This window comes from Conger conger, chromosome 12 (genome assembly GCF_963514075.1).
Source record: "Conger conger chromosome 12, fConCon1.1, whole genome shotgun sequence".
Taxonomy (NCBI): domain Eukaryota; kingdom Metazoa; phylum Chordata; class Actinopteri; order Anguilliformes; family Congridae; genus Conger; species Conger conger.
The window spans coordinates 2447501-2464817 of NC_083771.1; the positions used below are offsets into that span (position 1 = coordinate 2447501).

The window sequence follows — 17317 nt, forward strand, 5'->3', positions numbered from 1 at the left end:
AACAGATTTTTTTTTTTTTTTTTTTTTTTTTTTTTTTTTGTGGTGAAGCTCTGAGTCAAGGCCTTAGCGTTGGCTCAGAGTTTTACCTATTTTTTTACTAAATCTCCTCTAAACTACTCCTTATATACATATATACAATCGCAACCATATCCAAATCACTCTCCAAATCAATCCCCGTCCAAATCCAAATTCCCGTTTAGCCATAAAACCAATCCGATAAACCCCGTAGGGTATTCACTCAAACCCCGTAGGGTACAACTCAAACCCCGTAGGGTATTACTCTAGCCCCGTAGGGTCCTAACTATACAATAAGGAGGGAAAAAAATAAAACCCCCCGATCGCTCCTCACCACCAGGCCGAAGCCTGGCTTGAGAGCCGATCTGGCAAGCTCCAGGCCTAAGGCAGAGACCCAAGGGGAACCATGAACCATCATGGCTCTTACCCTTGATCTTAGCCAAAAGGCCGAGAAGCGATAACCGCAAACTGGCCCCTGCCGACGGCGCCCTCCCGGTGGCCCCGGACCGCGCTCGGGGCAGACGCCACCTGGCCCAGGGGCCGGCCCCCCTCCCCGCCTTCCCAAGAACCCTGCGCACGCACTGACTGGCCGGTCGGCGAGCTACCGTAACGACCGGACTCAGCTGGCTCCTCCCACCAAGATCCACTGTCCTCCACTGGCAGGCACAGCCGCCAAAAACACTCGACACATACCGAGTACGCTGTTACGTACTGACTACCGAGTTACTTACTGAATAGCCGCTCTCTAGGCAGCGACCAAAGCTATTTAGCGAGCGGGGCATCGATCGCACGCGGCAAGCAGGCGATAAGCCAGAAACGAGCAAGTCGGCGACTCGCAAGCAACCCGCATACCTGTCGCACATTGCCGTCTGTCCTTAAACCGTTCGAAGTTGCCCCGCCCTGTGGACGGAGCATCCAAAAATAGCACAAACTCAGGTGCGTTCCTCTCCACGGAAATCTTTAGTAAAAGGCGAAAGATTTGTGCGTGCTGAAGAGAAACCCGAGCGAAATGTGACCTTTCAGCGCACCAGGCGCCTCCGGCCCCCTTCCCAGCCACTCCCACTGACCCGGGGTTGCCACTGCCGCCAGCCGGCCGGACAGACAATCCGAGAGGGAAGGTGGGAAAAGCGAGACAGCGCAATGACAACAAACAGTTACGTCCCGCACAGAAAACTACATCATTTTGCTAAAAAACAGAGGCAAGCACACTTACAACAAGGGCACATATTCACCCTATTTACAACACAATTTACATACATACAAAATAAACAAACAAACAAACAAACAAACAAACAAACAAAAAGGGGGAAGAACAGGGCAACAAAACACAACCTTTTTTTGCACAAAACTTGGAGAGGCGCACCGTTCCCGAACGCACTGCAATAACGGGTCGATGCTTGAAGCGGACGGAGCAAGCTCCTTCTCCGACTCCCTGTGCCAAAAATCCGTTTAATATATAGTCCCCTGATAGGGGACGTATCAGATATTAAACTGATAAGAACAGATACTACACTTGATCTTAGCCAAAAGGCCGAGAAGCGATAACCGCAAACTGGCCCCTGCCGACGGCGCCCTCCCGGTGGCCCCGGACCGCGCTCGGGGCAGACGCCACCTGGCCCAGGGGCCGGCCCCCCTCCCCGCCTTCCCAAGAACCCTGCGCACGCACTGACTGGCCGGTCGGCGAGCTACCGTAACGACCGGACTCAGCTGGCTCCTCCCACCAAGATCCACTGTCCTCCACTGGCAGGCACAGCCGCCAAAAACACTCGACACATACCGAGTACGCTGTTACGTACTGACTACCGAGTTACTTACTGAATAGCCGCTCTCTAGGCAGCGACCAAAGCTATTTAGCGAGCGGGGCATCGATCGCACGCGGCAAGCAGGCGATAAGCCAGAAACGAGCAAGTCGGCGACTCGCAAGCAACCCGCATACCTGTCGCACATTGCCGTCTGTCCTTAAACCGTTCGAAGTTGCCCCGCCCTGTGGACGGAGCATCCAAAAATAGCACAAACTCAGGTGCGTTCCTCTCCACGGAAATCTTTAGTAAAAGGCGAAAGATTTGTGCGTGCTGAAGAGAAACCCGAGCGAAATGTGACCTTTCAGCGCACCAGGCGCCTCCGGCCCCCTTCCCAGCCACTCCCACTGACCCGGGGTTGCCACTGCCGCCAGCCGGCCGGACAGACAATCCGAGAGGGAAGGTGGGAAAAGCGAGACAGCGCAATGACAACAAACAGTTACGTCCCGCACAGAAAACTACATCATTTTGCTAAAAAACAGAGGCAAGCACACTTACAACAAGGGCACATATTCACCCTATTTACAACACAATTTACATACATACAAAATAAACAAACAAACAAACAAACAAACAAACAAACAAACAAACAAAAAGGGGGAAGAACAGGGCAACAAAACACAACCTTTTTTTGCACAAAACTTGGAGAGGCGCACCGTTCCCGAACGCACTGCAATAACGGGTCGATGCTTGAAGCGGACGGAGCAAGCTCCTTCTCCGACTCCCTGTGCCAAAAATCCGTTTAATATATAGTCCCCTGATAGGGGACGTATCAGATATTAAACTGATAAGAACAGATACTACACTTGATCTTAGCCAAAAGGCCGAGAAGCGATAACCGCAAACTGGCCCCTGCCGACGGCGCCCTCCCGGTGGCCCCGGACCGCGCTCGGGGCAGACGCCACCTGGCCCAGGGGCCGGCCCCCCTCCCCGCCTTCCCAAGAACCCTGCGCACGCACTGACTGGCCGGTCGGCGAGCTACCGTAACGACCGGACTCAGCTGGCTCCTCCCACCAAGATCCACTGTCCTCCACTGGCAGGCACAGCCGCCAAAAACACTCGACACATACCGAGTACGCTGTTACGTACTGACTACCGAGTTACTTACTGAATAGCCGCTCTCTAGGCAGCGACCAAAGCTATTTAGCGAGCGGGGCATCGATCGCACGCGGCAAGCAGGCGATAAGCCAGAAACGAGCAAGTCGGCGACTCGCAAGCAACCCGCATACCTGTCGCACATTGCCGTCTGTCCTTAAACCGTTCGAAGTTGCCCCGCCCTGTGGACGGAGCATCCAAAAATAGCACAAACTCAGGTGCGTTCCTCTCCACGGAAATCTTTAGTAAAAGGCGAAAGATTTGTGCGTGCTGAAGAGAAACCCGAGCGAAATGTGACCTTTCAGCGCACCAGGCGCCTCCGGCCCCCTTCCCAGCCACTCCCACTGACCCGGGGTTGCCACTGCCGCCAGCCGGCCGGACAGACAATCCGAGAGGGAAGGTGGGAAAAGCGAGACAGCGCAATGACAACAAACAGTTACGTCCCGCACAGAAAACTACATCATTTTGCTAAAAAACAGAGGCAAGCACACTTACAACAAGGGCACATATTCACCCTATTTACAACACAATTTACATACATACAAAATAAACAAACAAACAAACAAACAAACAAACAAACAAAAAGGGGGAAGAACAGGGCAACAAAACACAACCTTTTTTTGCACAAAACTTGGAGAGGCGCACCGTTCCCGAACGCACTGCAATAACGGGTCGATGCTTGAAGCGGACGGAGCAAGCTCCTTCTCCGACTCCCTGTGCCAAAAATCCGTTTAATATATAGTCCCCTGATAGGGGACGTATCAGATATTAAACTGATAAGAACAGATACTACACTTGATCTTAGCCAAAAGGCCGAGAAGCGATAACCGCAAACTGGCCCCTGCCGACGGCGCCCTCCCGGTGGCCCCGGACCGCGCTCGGGGCAGACGCCACCTGGCCCAGGGGCCGGCCCCCCTCCCCGCCTTCCCAAGAACCCTGCGCACGCACTGACTGGCCGGTCGGCGAGCTACCGTAACGACCGGACTCAGCTGGCTCCTCCCACCAAGATCCACTGTCCTCCACTGGCAGGCACAGCCGCCAAAAACACTCGACACATACCGAGTACGCTGTTACGTACTGACTACCGAGTTACTTACTGAATAGCCGCTCTCTAGGCAGCGACCAAAGCTATTTAGCGAGCGGGGCATCGATCGCACGCGGCAAGCAGGCGATAAGCCAGAAACGAGCAAGTCGGCGACTCGCAAGCAACCCGCATACCTGTCGCACATTGCCGTCTGTCCTTAAACCGTTCGAAGTTGCCCCGCCCTGTGGACGGAGCATCCAAAAATAGCACAAACTCAGGTGCGTTCCTCTCCACGGAAATCTTTAGTAAAAGGCGAAAGATTTGTGCGTGCTGAAGAGAAACCCGAGCGAAATGTGACCTTTCAGCGCACCAGGCGCCTCCGGCCCCCTTCCCAGCCACTCCCACTGACCCGGGGTTGCCACTGCCGCCAGCCGGCCGGACAGACAATCCGAGAGGGAAGGTGGGAAAAGCGAGACAGCGCAATGACAACAAACAGTTACGTCCCGCACAGAAAACTACATCATTTTGCTAAAAAACAGAGGCAAGCACACTTACAACAAGGGCACATATTCACCCTATTTACAACACAATTTACATACATACAAAATAAACAAACAAACAAACAAACAAACAAACAAACAAAAAGGGGGAAGAACAGGGCAACAAAACACAACCTTTTTTTGCACAAAACTTGGAGAGGCGCACCGTTCCCGAACGCACTGCAATAACGGGTCGATGCTTGAAGCGGACGGAGCAAGCTCCTTCTCCGACTCCCTGTGCCAAAAATCCGTTTAATATATAGTCCCCTGATAGGGGACGTATCAGATATTAAACTGATAAGAACAGATACTACACTTGATCTTAGCCAAAAGGCCGAGAAGCGATAACCGCAAACTGGCCCCTGCCGACGGCGCCCTCCCGGTGGCCCCGGACCGCGCTCGGGGCAGACGCCACCTGGCCCAGGGGCCGGCCCCCCTCCCCGCCTTCCCAAGAACCCTGCGCACGCACTGACTGGCCGGTCGGCGAGCTACCGTAACGACCGGACTCAGCTGGCTCCTCCCACCAAGATCCACTGTCCTCCACTGGCAGGCACAGCCGCCAAAAACACTCGACACATACCGAGTACGCTGTTACGTACTGACTACCGAGTTACTTACTGAATAGCCGCTCTCTAGGCAGCGACCAAAGCTATTTAGCGAGCGGGGCATCGATCGCACGCGGCAAGCAGGCGATAAGCCAGAAACGAGCAAGTCGGCGACTCGCAAGCAACCCGCATACCTGTCGCACATTGCCGTCTGTCCTTAAACCGTTCGAAGTTGCCCCGCCCTGTGGACGGAGCATCCAAAAATAGCACAAACTCAGGTGCGTTCCTCTCCACGGAAATCTTTAGTAAAAGGCGAAAGATTTGTGCGTGCTGAAGAGAAACCCGAGCGAAATGTGACCTTTCAGCGCACCAGGCGCCTCCGGCCCCCTTCCCAGCCACTCCCACTGACCCGGGGTTGCCACTGCCGCCAGCCGGCCGGACAGACAATCCGAGAGGGAAGGTGGGAAAAGCGAGACAGCGCAATGACAACAAACAGTTACGTCCCGCACAGAAAACTACATCATTTTGCTAAAAAACAGAGGCAAGCACACTTACAACAAGGGCACATATTCACCCTATTTACAACACAATTTACATACATACAAAATAAACAAACAAACAAACAAACAAACAAACAAACAAAAAGGGGGAAGAACAGGGCAACAAAACACAACCTTTTTTTGCACAAAACTTGGAGAGGCGCACCGTTCCCGAACGCACTGCAATAACGGGTCGATGCTTGAAGCGGACGGAGCAAGCTCCTTCTCCGACTCCCTGTGCCAAAAATCCGTTTAATATATAGTCCCCTGATAGGGGACGTATCAGATATTAAACTGATAAGAACAGATACTACACTTGATCTTAGCCAAAAGGCCGAGAAGCGATAACCGCAAACTGGCCCCTGCCGACGGCGCCCTCCCGGTGGCCCCGGACCGCGCTCGGGGCAGACGCCACCTGGCCCAGGGGCCGGCCCCCCTCCCCGCCTTCCCAAGAACCCTGCGCACGCACTGACTGGCCGGTCGGCGAGCTACCGTAACGACCGGACTCAGCTGGCTCCTCCCACCAAGATCCACTGTCCTCCACTGGCAGGCACAGCCGCCAAAAACACTCGACACATACCGAGTACGCTGTTACGTACTGACTACCGAGTTACTTACTGAATAGCCGCTCTCTAGGCAGCGACCAAAGCTATTTAGCGAGCGGGGCATCGATCGCACGCGGCAAGCAGGCGATAAGCCAGAAACGAGCAAGTCGGCGACTCGCAAGCAACCCGCATACCTGTCGCACATTGCCGTCTGTCCTTAAACCGTTCGAAGTTGCCCCGCCCTGTGGACGGAGCATCCAAAAATAGCACAAACTCAGGTGCGTTCCTCTCCACGGAAATCTTTAGTAAAATGTGGTTTTATTGGTTTTTTTACATTTCTTTACATTTTAAAATTCTTTTTCTTTTTTTTTTTTTAAAACACACTAATTAACACAAAATAATCATTTAATCAAGAACTTAAACTAATGAAACAAAGACATCAAAGGAATGAAAACAAACTTAAAGAGAGAGTGATTACAAAATATTCCAAAGAGACCTTACAGAACTTAACAAAATCAATTTCAACAATAAAGAAACTAAAGTGAATTAAAAGACGAGAAGAATAGTAAAGAAAGAGTCCATTCCGCTCAGGTTTGGTTATCCCGAGAGGCTTCTGTGTCCCTTCTGTGTCCCTTGGGGGGGTGGACTATATGATGAATTCTTTCCAGTGGTCCACCCCCCACTTCTCTCTCGCCAGGTTCTTGTTAGTGCGGATGTCCACCAGAATGCCGTCCTGGAGGAGGTTTTGGATCCTCCTCCGGAGAGTGATCAGGTCTACAGATGTTTTCTGGTAGACCTTGATGTTCCTCGTCTCCCACAGGACCTGCTTCACTGTGTTGATGATCCTCCACTGACGCTGGAGCACGGTGGTCTTGCATCCCCCCGGCGGACCGTAGAGGATGCCCTCAGCCATCAGGGAGGACCTCGGCAGGAACCTGCTTAGGGAGACAGAGGAACAAACAAGGCCCCAGACCCGCCTGGCCACGGAGCACTCCCAGAACAGGTGGTGAATGTGTTCTGAGTCAGTGCATCCGTGGGGGCAGCGTTCAGTCAGGGCTAAGTGCCGGCGATACATAAATGTTCTAGTGGGGAGACACCTATGGGCTGTCATCCAGGCAATGTCTTTTTGTTTGTTTGTGAGACACTTGTGTGTCACATTTGCCCAGATGACTTGCGGGTCCAGGTCTGGCCCCCCCCTCGGGAGCGTTACTGTTTGGCCAGATCTTAAATGAGCCATAATCATTTTATAGCTCCACGAGGTTAGGCCAGCCCTGGGCAGACCCGTCCTGTAGGCAAAGTCCTTCAGGGCTCGGTAGACATAGGGGGGGTCCCAGCTGTAGGGTATGGTGAGGTCCAGCACACCCAAGCCCATTGCTCTAAGGAAGGGGGTGGCATAGTACCTGGCAAAGGTACCAGAGGCCTTACCCACCTTCCCTGCATTCTGGACAAGGGTGGCCAGACCCTGCACCATAATGATGTTCACAATGTCTGGGACCCCCCGCCCCCCATTCCGCTCCTCTTTGAGGAGGGTGACGCGTTTAAGTTTTTCCATGGTGCTCCCCCAGACAAAGCGGAAAGCCATCCGGGTGATTAGCTTCCCGGTGGCTTTGTCTGGGGGAAACACCCTCCCCACATAGAGCAGAATGGGTAGGACAATTGCCTTCAGGACAAGGATCTTACCCGCCATGGTCAAGGGCCGTGCACTCCAGCTCCTGATTTTATTTTGGACGTGGCGGAGGGCTCCCTCCCAGCTGGTTCTCCCTCCTCCGTCAGCCTGGAAGGTCACCCCCAGGAGCTTGATGGTATTCCTACGCACAGGGAAGGAAACGGTCAGCTCCTCACTCCAATGTGGAGACAGAAACAGTTCACTCTTGTCCCTGTTGACCAGGGCGCCAGTGGCCACACAGAAGTCGTCCAACACCTTGGTGGCACAAGCGATAGAACGACTATCTGTGGCGACGATGGCAATGTCGTCCATGTACGCCATCACCTTTAGCCGTTCCCCCCCCGCTCCAGGGAGTGGATAGCCCCCCACCCCTGGATTGGCCCTGATGGCCTGGAGGAACGGTTCCAGGTAGATGACGTACAGGAGAGATGCTAGAGGGCACCCCTGCCTGACGCCAGACCTGACATCAAACGGGGCAGAGGGCTGTCGATTGACAACCACTCTGCCCGTTATGTCTGTCAGAATGATTTTTGTCCAGCGCAGGAGGGGGCCAGGAATGTTCATTTTCTCTAGCACTCTCTCCAAGCACACATGACTCACCCGGTCAAATGCCTTCTCTTGATCAAGACTGAGAAGGCACAAGGGGGACCTCCGCTCCCCGGAGTGGATGATTAGATCCCTCGCGAGGAGCAGGTTGTCATTTATGGACCTCCCCTGCACGCTGCAGGTCTGGTCCGGTCCGATCACCGATGTTATCAGGCCTTGGAACCTCCCCATCAGCGCCTTCGCCATGATCTTATAATCGACTGAGAGGAGGTTGATCGGCCGCCAGTTGCGGAGGTCCTTCAGGTCCCCCTTCTTTGGGACAAGAGCTACTGAGCTCTGTCTCAGTGAGGCGCCTAACCGCCCCTCCCTGTACGCAGCCCTGAACACTTCCGCCACGTCCCCCTTCAGGAGATCCCAGTGAGCCTGGTAAAACTCAGCTGGGATTCCGTCAGGGCCCGGAGCTTTATGTGTATTCAGGGAGTGCACGGCCCTGGTGAGCTCCTCAGTGCTCAACTCCGCCTCCATCTGCTCATCTCCCAGGCGTCTGTCCAGGCAGCCCAGGAAGGTGTCCATGAGAGCCCCGTCTGAGGGCCTCTCACTGTAAAGGCCCTCGTAGAACTCCCTGGCCACCTCCCGGACCTCCGCCTCTTCAGACACCACCACACCTCTGCTGTTATAGAGAGACAAGATGTTATTCGTCTTGGTTCGTGCCCTGCGGAAGAAGAACCGCGTGCACTTCTCATCCTCCTGGAGGCCCTGGAGTTTGGAGCGGAAGGTCTGTTTCTTCCGCTCTTCCCGGTAGAGGGTGGTGAGGCTCTGCCGAGCTTGTGCGATTTCGCTGCCAACATCCAGGCCTCGGGACTGGAGGAGGCTTAGTCTTTGGAGGGCAGCATTGTGGCGTTCAAAAACTGCCCTCCCTTCCTTCGCCTTCCTCCGCCCGACTGCCCGGAAGTAGCCCCGCACTCGCTCCTTCACCATCTCCCACCACTCCACCGGGGAGTCAAAGAGATGTTTCAGACTCACCCACTCCAGGTATCTTCTCGAGAAGGAGAGACGCACCTGGGGGTCTTGGAGATGGCTGATATTCATCCGCCAGAGCCCCTTACCCACGGTTATAGATTTCTCCCAGACCAGGGACACGGTTACCATGTGGTGGTCCGAGAAGTGCACCGCCTTGGTGGAATAGCTGTGCACCCTCAGGCCTGGGGAGAGCAGAAACATGTCAATTCTGGATGAGGAGGAGCCAGAGGAGTTCACAAAAGTGTGTTGGGGAGGAGAGGCGCCCCCGGCGTCGCAGAGGGAGAAATCCTCGATGAGGGACCGCAGCAGGGTGCCGGAGCGATCCGGCCTTGGTTTGCTGCGGTCCTCATCTCTTAAAACACAGTTGAAATCTCCCCCTACGACGACGGGCATCGTGCAGTGTAACAGTGGTGGTAGTTTAGTGAATAGGGAGACTCTCTCGGCCACGCTGGTGGGACCGTACACGTTGATGACCCTGAGTGGGGAACCCCCGACCTCGAGATCGGTGACGAGGATTCGCCCACTCTCCACAATGCTGTGTGCTGTTATTTTTGCATAGGGATTTTTCATCAACGTGCCGACCCCATCAGCTCTGGCGATGTTTGAGCCAGACCAGAGAGAGTCTCCCATTCTCCATTCCTCCCCCAGAACGCCATCCCACTCCCGAAACGGAATCCCACATTCCTGGAGCAGGACGACGTCTGAGGGGATCTGTGATAGAATGGAGAAAACGGTGGTGCGTTTGTCGGGGTGTCTGATACTTCGGGTGTTAAGTGTGGTAAGTGTAAAGTTGTATGCCATGATATTTTATTGTTTTTGGGTGTCTGGTGATCCAGTATGGCTGTTAGCCATATTCTGACAAATTTGATTTATTGTGTTGAAAATTGTATCCGGGTTATTGTGGCGCCTACTCACCCCCTGACCATGTTCTCCCATGGGTCTCCCCTCCTGACTGCCTGGGAGGTTCCGTCCTGGAGAGGTGGGGGTGGTTGTTTTTGCCCCAGGCCTCCCCCCAGGGCCTAGGAGGGCCTGGGAGGAGGGGGATGTTGTCGCCTCCCTTTGAGAGTCCGGACCGGGGGCTGGCTGGTCCCTAATAGAGTGGGGGTGAAGTGTGCCGATGTTTTGTAGGTTTTCCTTGTAATGTACTGATTTTAGTGGATGGGTGGGAGGTTTGGGAAGGGTATTGGGCCTGGCGAAAGATTTGGAACTGTGTACCGGTTTTTTGTTTGATTGTACTGTTTGTCTTTTGGCGTTGATCGGTTGGCGTGTTATTGCTGGGTTTGGAGGCTGGCTGGGTGTATTTTGCGGTTTAGCTGTTGTGGGTGATCGAATTCTTTTCCCTTTCCGTTTAGGTTTTTGCCACGGGGTAATGGAATTTGAGTCTGATTCTGCAGATGAGGAGTCTGACCCCTCCACCACAATGGGGGTGTCAGAGTCAGGCTCCTCTTTTACTGTGATGACAGAGGGTTGGGTAACAGGGGGTGCTGTTGAGGTGGGGATTGCCGGTGTTGTGCTGCAGGGAAGGGTTAGCAGTGTTTGTGTTGTGGGGGTTAGGCTGTCAGGCTGGGGCAAAGGGGGAGTGGGTGCTCTAATGCGTGGTGTGGGGGTAGGGTGGGGTGGGGGAGGGGGGGCAGTCATTGACGGTGGTGGGGGCGCGGTGCTCCGGGCCCTGTTCGCGTACGAGAGGGGGCAATCCCGGAATAGATGCCCCCTCACCCCGCAAAGATTACAGGGCCTCGGGTCACGGCACGCCCTGGTCTCGTGCTCGCCGCCACACGACTTGCACTTGACCACTGTGCAGGCTGCGGCCAAGTGACCTAACTCGCCACAGTTCCTGCACAGCTTGGGCATGCCGTAATAAAACACCACGCCCCGGTGTCTCCCCAGCGTGATAGTGCTGGGGATGTGACATACCCCCCCCACTGCAGAGGGGTCAGGCTTGAGCTGGACCAGCCATTTCCTGGCCCCGGTCCAGACTCCATCCTCATCCAGGACCCTCCTGGCTTCAGATTTAACTTGGCCATACCTGCCCAACCACGTACTCACATCGTGGTCCTGTACAGTTTCATTAAAAAACTGCACAGTGACCACTTTGCTTTCCGTGTCGGACAGGGGCTCAACTTGAAAGTTGTTAAGGGGAGACCTGTCCTTCCCCTCTCTATAGAGGTTCCAGAACCTCTCCAGGACATTAGCGTTTTTAAAGCTAATTTCAAAAATGTCAGCGTTACCTGGAACCTTCACCAGGCAGTTCAGGTTGCCTGGCACGAAGCCCATGGCTCGCTGAAGCACTGCCCGGCTAAACTCCAGGCGGGTCATACCTGTCACTCTCCTCTGGCTGTTGGCTGTTGGGGCAGCAGCATTGGTTCCCCCCCTAGTGGACGCTGGCTCGGTGGCGCCCTCCACAGCTGCGCCATTCACCCCGTGCTCCACCAGGGGGCCTACCCTGTCGCTGCTGCCCCCCTCTCCGCTGTTCAGGAGGGTTAGCCGGACGGCATTGTGGCGCCGCACACCTGGCTGAGCCGCCGTCGCCATTCCTGCTGGGGGCCGGAGTCCAGCTGTAGGCAGAGAACAGAGAAACGCCTGAGGTTGATGGCCTGTCCCAGGGGGACCGAACATGCAAGGGGGGCCGATGGTTCAGCTCCCCTGCCGCTAGTGAACCTCCCTTCCGGTGGGGAGCGCCAAGCGTTGGTCCGGTACACAGTGAGCAGGTCCGGATCCAAAGGGCGCCGCCGTCTTCTGGGGGGAGGTCCACGGATCCCCCTTTCTGCCTGCTCCGCACGCCTCGTCCTCCGGAGGGGTTCCGCTGGATCTGCTGCAGGGCCTGAAAAACCAGAGGCAGAGAGAGCAACCGGCGAAGGCCCAGCAAGGCTGGTACAGGCCCGGAGAGCAGCCCTTCCGGGCGTTCTCTCCGGGCAGCTCTTGTACTCGCCTCTGGCTTCCGGCAGAAAAGCGTTCTGCAGCAGTGGAGCTCGTCCTCCGGATGGCGGGAGTCTTCTGGCAGGGTGGCCTCCAGGCGAGTCTCTGCCTCCGCTGGCTGGCTCTCGAGGATCCTCGTCGCCGCCTCAGTCCAGGAAAGGATGGTGGAGTCCCGGGCTTCCTGGCTGGCTCTCTGGATCCTCGAGGCTCCTCCGGGTCCGGCTCCCTCTGGTGGCAGGCTCTGGCAACGGCAGCTCCCTCCGCAGTTCCTGGATCAGCTCCCTCGCTCCTTCTCTCCAGCCACCTGGTTGGTTCCTCCCAACAGGCCCTGGGGTACCTGGAGGTCAGAGAGGGCCGCGGTCAAGCCACTGGTACTCTCTCCTCGCTCCAGGTACAGCTGTTCCGGGGGTGGTCCGTGAACTGCGAGCCCGCACCAGCCGCGGTCAAGCCACGTACTGGGAACGGAATTCGCAGCCCGTCAGGTTAGGAGGAAAAACCAGGTGGAAAAAAGAGGGGGGCGAAGGAGCCAAGAAAGGGAGGAAAAAGGGAGAGAGAGAAGGGACACAAGCTCTGAGAAGCCTCTCGAGAACAGCCGAAAACCCCTTGTCTACCACTAGCAAGCCAGTGGTAGGCAACAGGTTAATTCGTGCTGAAGAGAAACCCGAGCGAAATGTGACCTTTCAGCGCACCAGGCGCCTCCGGCCCCCTTCCCAGCCACTCCCACTGACCCGGGGTTGCCACTGCCGCCAGCCGGCCGGACAGACAATCCGAGAGGGAAGGTGGGAAAAGCGAGACAGCGCAATGACAACAAACAGTTACGTCCCGCACAGAAAACTACATCATTTTGCTAAAAAACAGAGGCAAGCACACTTACAACAAGGGCACATATTCACCCTATTTACAACACAATTTACATACATACAAAATAAACAAACAAACAAACAAACAAACAAACAAACAAACAAAAAGGGGGAAGAACAGGGCAACAAAACACAACCTTTTTTTGCACAAAACTTGGAGAGGCGCACCGTTCCCGAACGCACTGCAATAACGGGTCGATGCTTGAAGCGGACGGAGCAAGCTCCTTCTCCGACTCCCTGTGCCAAAAATCCGTTTAATATATAGTCCCCTGATAGGGGACGTATCAGATATTAAACTGATAAGAACAGATACTACACTTGATCTTAGCCAAAAGGCCGAGAAGCGATAACCGCAAACTGGCCCCTGCCGACGGCGCCCTCCCGGTGGCCCCGGACCGCGCTCGGGGCAGACGCCACCTGGCCCAGGGGCCGGCCCCCCTCCCCGCCTTCCCAAGAACCCTGCGCACGCACTGACTGGCCGGTCGGCGAGCTACCGTAACGACCGGACTCAGCTGGCTCCTCCCACCAAGATCCACTGTCCTCCACTGGCAGGCACAGCCGCCAAAAACACTCGACACATACCGAGTACGCTGTTACGTACTGACTACCGAGTTACTTACTGAATAGCCGCTCTCTAGGCAGCGACCAAAGCTATTTAGCGAGCGGGGCATCGATCGCACGCGGCAAGCAGGCGATAAGCCAGAAACGAGCAAGTCGGCGACTCGCAAGCAACCCGCATACCTGTCGCACATTGCCGTCTGTCCTTAAACCGTTCGAAGTTGCCCCGCCCTGTGGACGGAGCATCCAAAAATAGCACAAACTCAGGTGCGTTCCTCTCCACGGAAATCTTTAGTAAAAGGCGAAAGATTTGTGCGTGCTGAAGAGAAACCCGAGCGAAATGTGACCTTTCAGCGCACCAGGCGCCTCCGGCCCCCTTCCCAGCCACTCCCACTGACCCGGGGTTGCCACTGCCGCCAGCCGGCCGGACAGACAATCCGAGAGGGAAGGTGGGAAAAGCGAGACAGCGCAATGACAACAAACAGTTACGTCCCGCACAGAAAACTACATCATTTTGCTAAAAAACAGAGGCAAGCACACTTACAACAAGGGCACATATTCACCCTATTTACAACACAATTTACATACATACAAAATAAACAAACAAACAAACAAACAAACAAACAAACAAAAAGGGGGAAGAACAGGGCAACAAAACACAACCTTTTTTTGCACAAAACTTGGAGAGGCGCACCGTTCCCGAACGCACTGCAATAACGGGTCGATGCTTGAAGCGGACGGAGCAAGCTCCTTCTCCGACTCCCTGTGCCAAAAATCCGTTTAATATATAGTCCCCTGATAGGGGACGTATCAGATATTAAACTGATAAGAACAGATTTTTTTTTGTATAAGAAATTTTTATTTACACAAATATACTTTTACATCATATTCACATTACATACACATAACACACACACTGTACAGACCCAACATCTTTTCTACAGACAACACATATACATCCACTATTTACACTTTTATATACACTATTTACACATTTGCCTTTTATAGGCTCAAGGCGACCTTCACCTTTTCCCATTTCTTTTCGCCCCTTTTTTCCCCTTCTACCTGGGCACACACCCCTATCTCCACCATTACTCTCCTTTCCCACCCCCTGTAGCACTGCACCCCCGTCATGCTACTTTTGGGGTTCCTGACCTTCTGATTCCTGCTGTCCCACAGGGCCAGCTTCCCCCAGCTCACTAGGAGGCCAAACACCTCCCTCTCCTCAGCCTTCCGACTCTCCATCCCAGCTGCATTCATGACCCCAGCCTTGTCCACCGCTGTGGCCCAGACCGGGAGAAACACCCCCTTATTTGCCTTCCCCCAAAAGACCCTTGCAAAGGGGCATTCCCACAGGGCATGCCCTCCTGTCTCCTCCCTCCCACAGCCCCTGGGGCACAAAGGGCTCCTGGCCGTGCCGGCCCTGTGCATCCTCTCCCTCACCGGTAGCCTTCCCAGACCGCCCATCCAGTTCAGGTCTCTCGCCCGGTTTGGGAGCCACTTGGCCGACAACCACCTCCATTGCCCTCCGCTCCTTTCCACCTCCCTCTCTACCGCCCTTGTCCTCCTGCCCAGGATCTCTTTGTAGAGGGCCCGATGATCCCCCAGCCCCTGTGCCGCGATAATCTCTCTATTAGACCTTAAAAAGAGAGCTGCCCTCGTGTAGCACCACGGGATGTCTTCCGCCCTCGGCCCGCTGTTGTCCCACCCCACCAGCTCCCTCATGGCCGTCCCCACCCACATCCTCATGAGGTGCCGGCACTTGTGGCCCTCATCTCCCACCAAGGCGTCGTAGATACTCTTCGTGAACAAGACCTCTACCTTCAGGCCCACGTCTACTAGGTCTCTCCCGCCCTTTTCCACCGGCAAAAATAAAATCTCCCTTTTTACAGGCTCTAGCCTCCCTCCCCATAAAAAATTAAAAATCAACCGGTTTAGCCTGATCTTATACACCGCCGGGATCGGAAAAACCCTCCCTAAATAAATAATCCTCGGTAAAATGTCCACCTTCACTATTAATATCTTACCTGAAAGTGTCAGCGCCCTCTCCCTCCACACGCCTAACCTCTTCTCCACCTTCTCCAGGCACTGCTGCCAGTTCAGCCTGTCCGCCCTCTCCCCGCTGAAACGGACCCCCAGCACCTTTATCCCCTCCTCACACGCTACCAGGCCATGCTCCTCCCCCCTTCTCCCTCTCCATCCCTCGGTCACCATCACTGTCGACTTAGTAAAATTGATTTTTGACCCTGACCCTCGACAGTACTGGCCCACCAGGCCCATGACCCTCTCTACGTCCCTCTCCGATGAGACCACCACCGTGGTGTCATCGGCATATTGCAGCACCTTTACCCTCTCCCCCCCGCTGCCCGGGATCTGCAGGCCCCTGAATACCCTGTCCTGCCTCATCAGCTCTGCCAGGGGCTCTATCACGCACACGTACAGCAAAGGGGACAAAGGACACCCCTGCCTCACCCCTCTACCCTGCATCACCTGTGCACTCAGGGCCCCATTTACATTTACCCGGCTGAAGGCCCCGTTGTAGAGGGTCTTCACCCAGGTAATGAAACCCTCCCCGAACCCCATCCTCTCTAAAACCTTCACCAGGAAGGCGTGGTCGACCCGGTCGAAAGCCTTCTGCTGGTCCAGGCCTATCACCCCTACCCCAACTTTCCTGCTTCTCGCCCAGCTCAAAAGATCCCTTAAAAGAATCAAGTTCTGGGACCCCATCCTTCCTGGGACAGCACAAGTTTGGTCAGGTCCCAGAACTTCCCCTAACACCCCCTTGGCCCTGTTGGCCAGCACCTTCCCCAGCACCTTGTAATCGGTGCAGAGGAGAGTTACTGGCCGCCAGTTCCCCAGATCTTTCCTCTCCCCCTTCTTGTGCAACAGGTGCACTACCCCCTCCCTCATCGATAAGGGCATCTTCCCCACTTCTCCCGCCCGGTTAAAAACTTCCACCAGGTCCTCAGCCATTATCCCCCAGAAGTGGGTATATACCTCCCTGGTAATCCCATCTCTCCCTGGCGTTTTCCCCGCTTTTAAAGAGAACAAGGCCTCCCTTGCCTCTTCTATCCTTATCCTCCTCCCCAGAGCTTCCTGTTTTCCCCTCCCTACCTTCCTCCAGAGCTGCGCTACCAGCCTGTCCCCCTCCTCTGTGTCCCTCTCTTCCCTCCCAAACAGCACCGAGTAGAAAAGCGCTGCGGCGTCCAGCTTCTCCTCCTGCTTCCTTACCTCCCCCTGGCCTGTCCTTATCGCCTCTATCCACCCCTCCTTTTGCCGCGCTCTCACCGTTTTAAAAAAGAAAGGCGTTACCTTCTCGTCCTTCTCCCTCCGCTCCACCCTTGCCAGGAAGGCAAAACGCCTTGCCTTCTCGATGTAATACGATTTTATATCTTCTTTTAACCCCTTTACTTCTTCTGCGTTCACCCTCCCTCCCCTGTTTGCCACCCCCACCCAGTATTGCAGCTCTCCCTTCAGTGCCCACACCTTCTCTCTCTCTTCCCTCCTTTTCGCTATGCCATAGGCTATGCAAAACTCCTTTATCCTCTGTTTCACCATTTCCCACCACTCCAGCACACAGGAAAACTGGGCTTTGAAAACCCTCCACCCCAAATAAAATTCCGTGAACTGTTCACAAAAAACAAAATCTT

General features: G+C 54.8%; 13 non-coding genes and 1 pseudogene across 13 annotated transcripts in view; all 14 read right to left on the reverse strand.

The window, feature by feature from the left end:
* The window catches only part of LOC133106533 (U2 spliceosomal RNA), a 199-nt gene extending 147 nt beyond the window's left edge, over positions 1–52 (reverse strand). The window contains exon 1 of the small nuclear RNA XR_009704540.1: positions 1–52. This exon is cut by the window's left edge and continues 147 nt beyond it. This is a non-coding gene — a small nuclear RNA (U2 spliceosomal RNA).
* An 854-nt stretch (positions 53–906) lies between these two features.
* On the reverse strand, positions 907–1023 carry LOC133105995 (U5 spliceosomal RNA). Its single transcript, XR_009704176.1, has one exon. It is a non-coding gene; the product is annotated as a U5 spliceosomal RNA (small nuclear RNA).
* Positions 1024–1367: 344 nt separating this feature from the next.
* On the reverse strand, positions 1368–1558 carry LOC133106212 (U2 spliceosomal RNA). Its single transcript, XR_009704381.1, has one exon. It is a non-coding gene; the product is annotated as a U2 spliceosomal RNA (small nuclear RNA).
* A 432-nt stretch (positions 1559–1990) lies between these two features.
* Positions 1991–2107, reverse strand: LOC133105996 (U5 spliceosomal RNA). The gene has a single exon (XR_009704177.1). It is a non-coding gene; the product is annotated as a U5 spliceosomal RNA (small nuclear RNA).
* A 352-nt stretch (positions 2108–2459) lies between these two features.
* LOC133106213 (U2 spliceosomal RNA) lies at positions 2460–2650 on the reverse strand. The gene has a single exon (XR_009704382.1). It is a non-coding gene; the product is annotated as a U2 spliceosomal RNA (small nuclear RNA).
* Positions 2651–3082: 432 nt separating this feature from the next.
* Positions 3083–3199, reverse strand: LOC133105997 (U5 spliceosomal RNA). Its single transcript, XR_009704178.1, has one exon. It is a non-coding gene; the product is annotated as a U5 spliceosomal RNA (small nuclear RNA).
* Positions 3200–3543: 344 nt separating this feature from the next.
* Positions 3544–3734, reverse strand: LOC133106214 (U2 spliceosomal RNA). The gene has a single exon (XR_009704383.1). It is a non-coding gene; the product is annotated as a U2 spliceosomal RNA (small nuclear RNA).
* Positions 3735–4166: 432 nt separating this feature from the next.
* On the reverse strand, positions 4167–4283 carry LOC133105998 (U5 spliceosomal RNA). The gene has a single exon (XR_009704179.1). It is a non-coding gene; the product is annotated as a U5 spliceosomal RNA (small nuclear RNA).
* Positions 4284–4627: 344 nt separating this feature from the next.
* Positions 4628–4818, reverse strand: LOC133106215 (U2 spliceosomal RNA). Its single transcript, XR_009704384.1, has one exon. It is a non-coding gene; the product is annotated as a U2 spliceosomal RNA (small nuclear RNA).
* A 432-nt stretch (positions 4819–5250) lies between these two features.
* Positions 5251–5367, reverse strand: LOC133105999 (U5 spliceosomal RNA). Its single transcript, XR_009704180.1, has one exon. It is a non-coding gene; the product is annotated as a U5 spliceosomal RNA (small nuclear RNA).
* A 344-nt stretch (positions 5368–5711) lies between these two features.
* On the reverse strand, positions 5712–5902 carry LOC133106216 (U2 spliceosomal RNA). The gene has a single exon (XR_009704385.1). It is a non-coding gene; the product is annotated as a U2 spliceosomal RNA (small nuclear RNA).
* A 7364-nt stretch (positions 5903–13266) lies between these two features.
* Positions 13267–13457, reverse strand: LOC133106217 (U2 spliceosomal RNA). Its single transcript, XR_009704386.1, has one exon. It is a non-coding gene; the product is annotated as a U2 spliceosomal RNA (small nuclear RNA).
* A 432-nt stretch (positions 13458–13889) lies between these two features.
* On the reverse strand, positions 13890–14006 carry LOC133106000 (U5 spliceosomal RNA). The gene has a single exon (XR_009704181.1). It is a non-coding gene; the product is annotated as a U5 spliceosomal RNA (small nuclear RNA).
* Positions 14007–14350: 344 nt separating this feature from the next.
* LOC133106364 (U2 spliceosomal RNA) lies at positions 14351–14523 on the reverse strand (annotated as a pseudogene).
* Positions 14524–17317: the final 2794 nt, after the last annotated feature.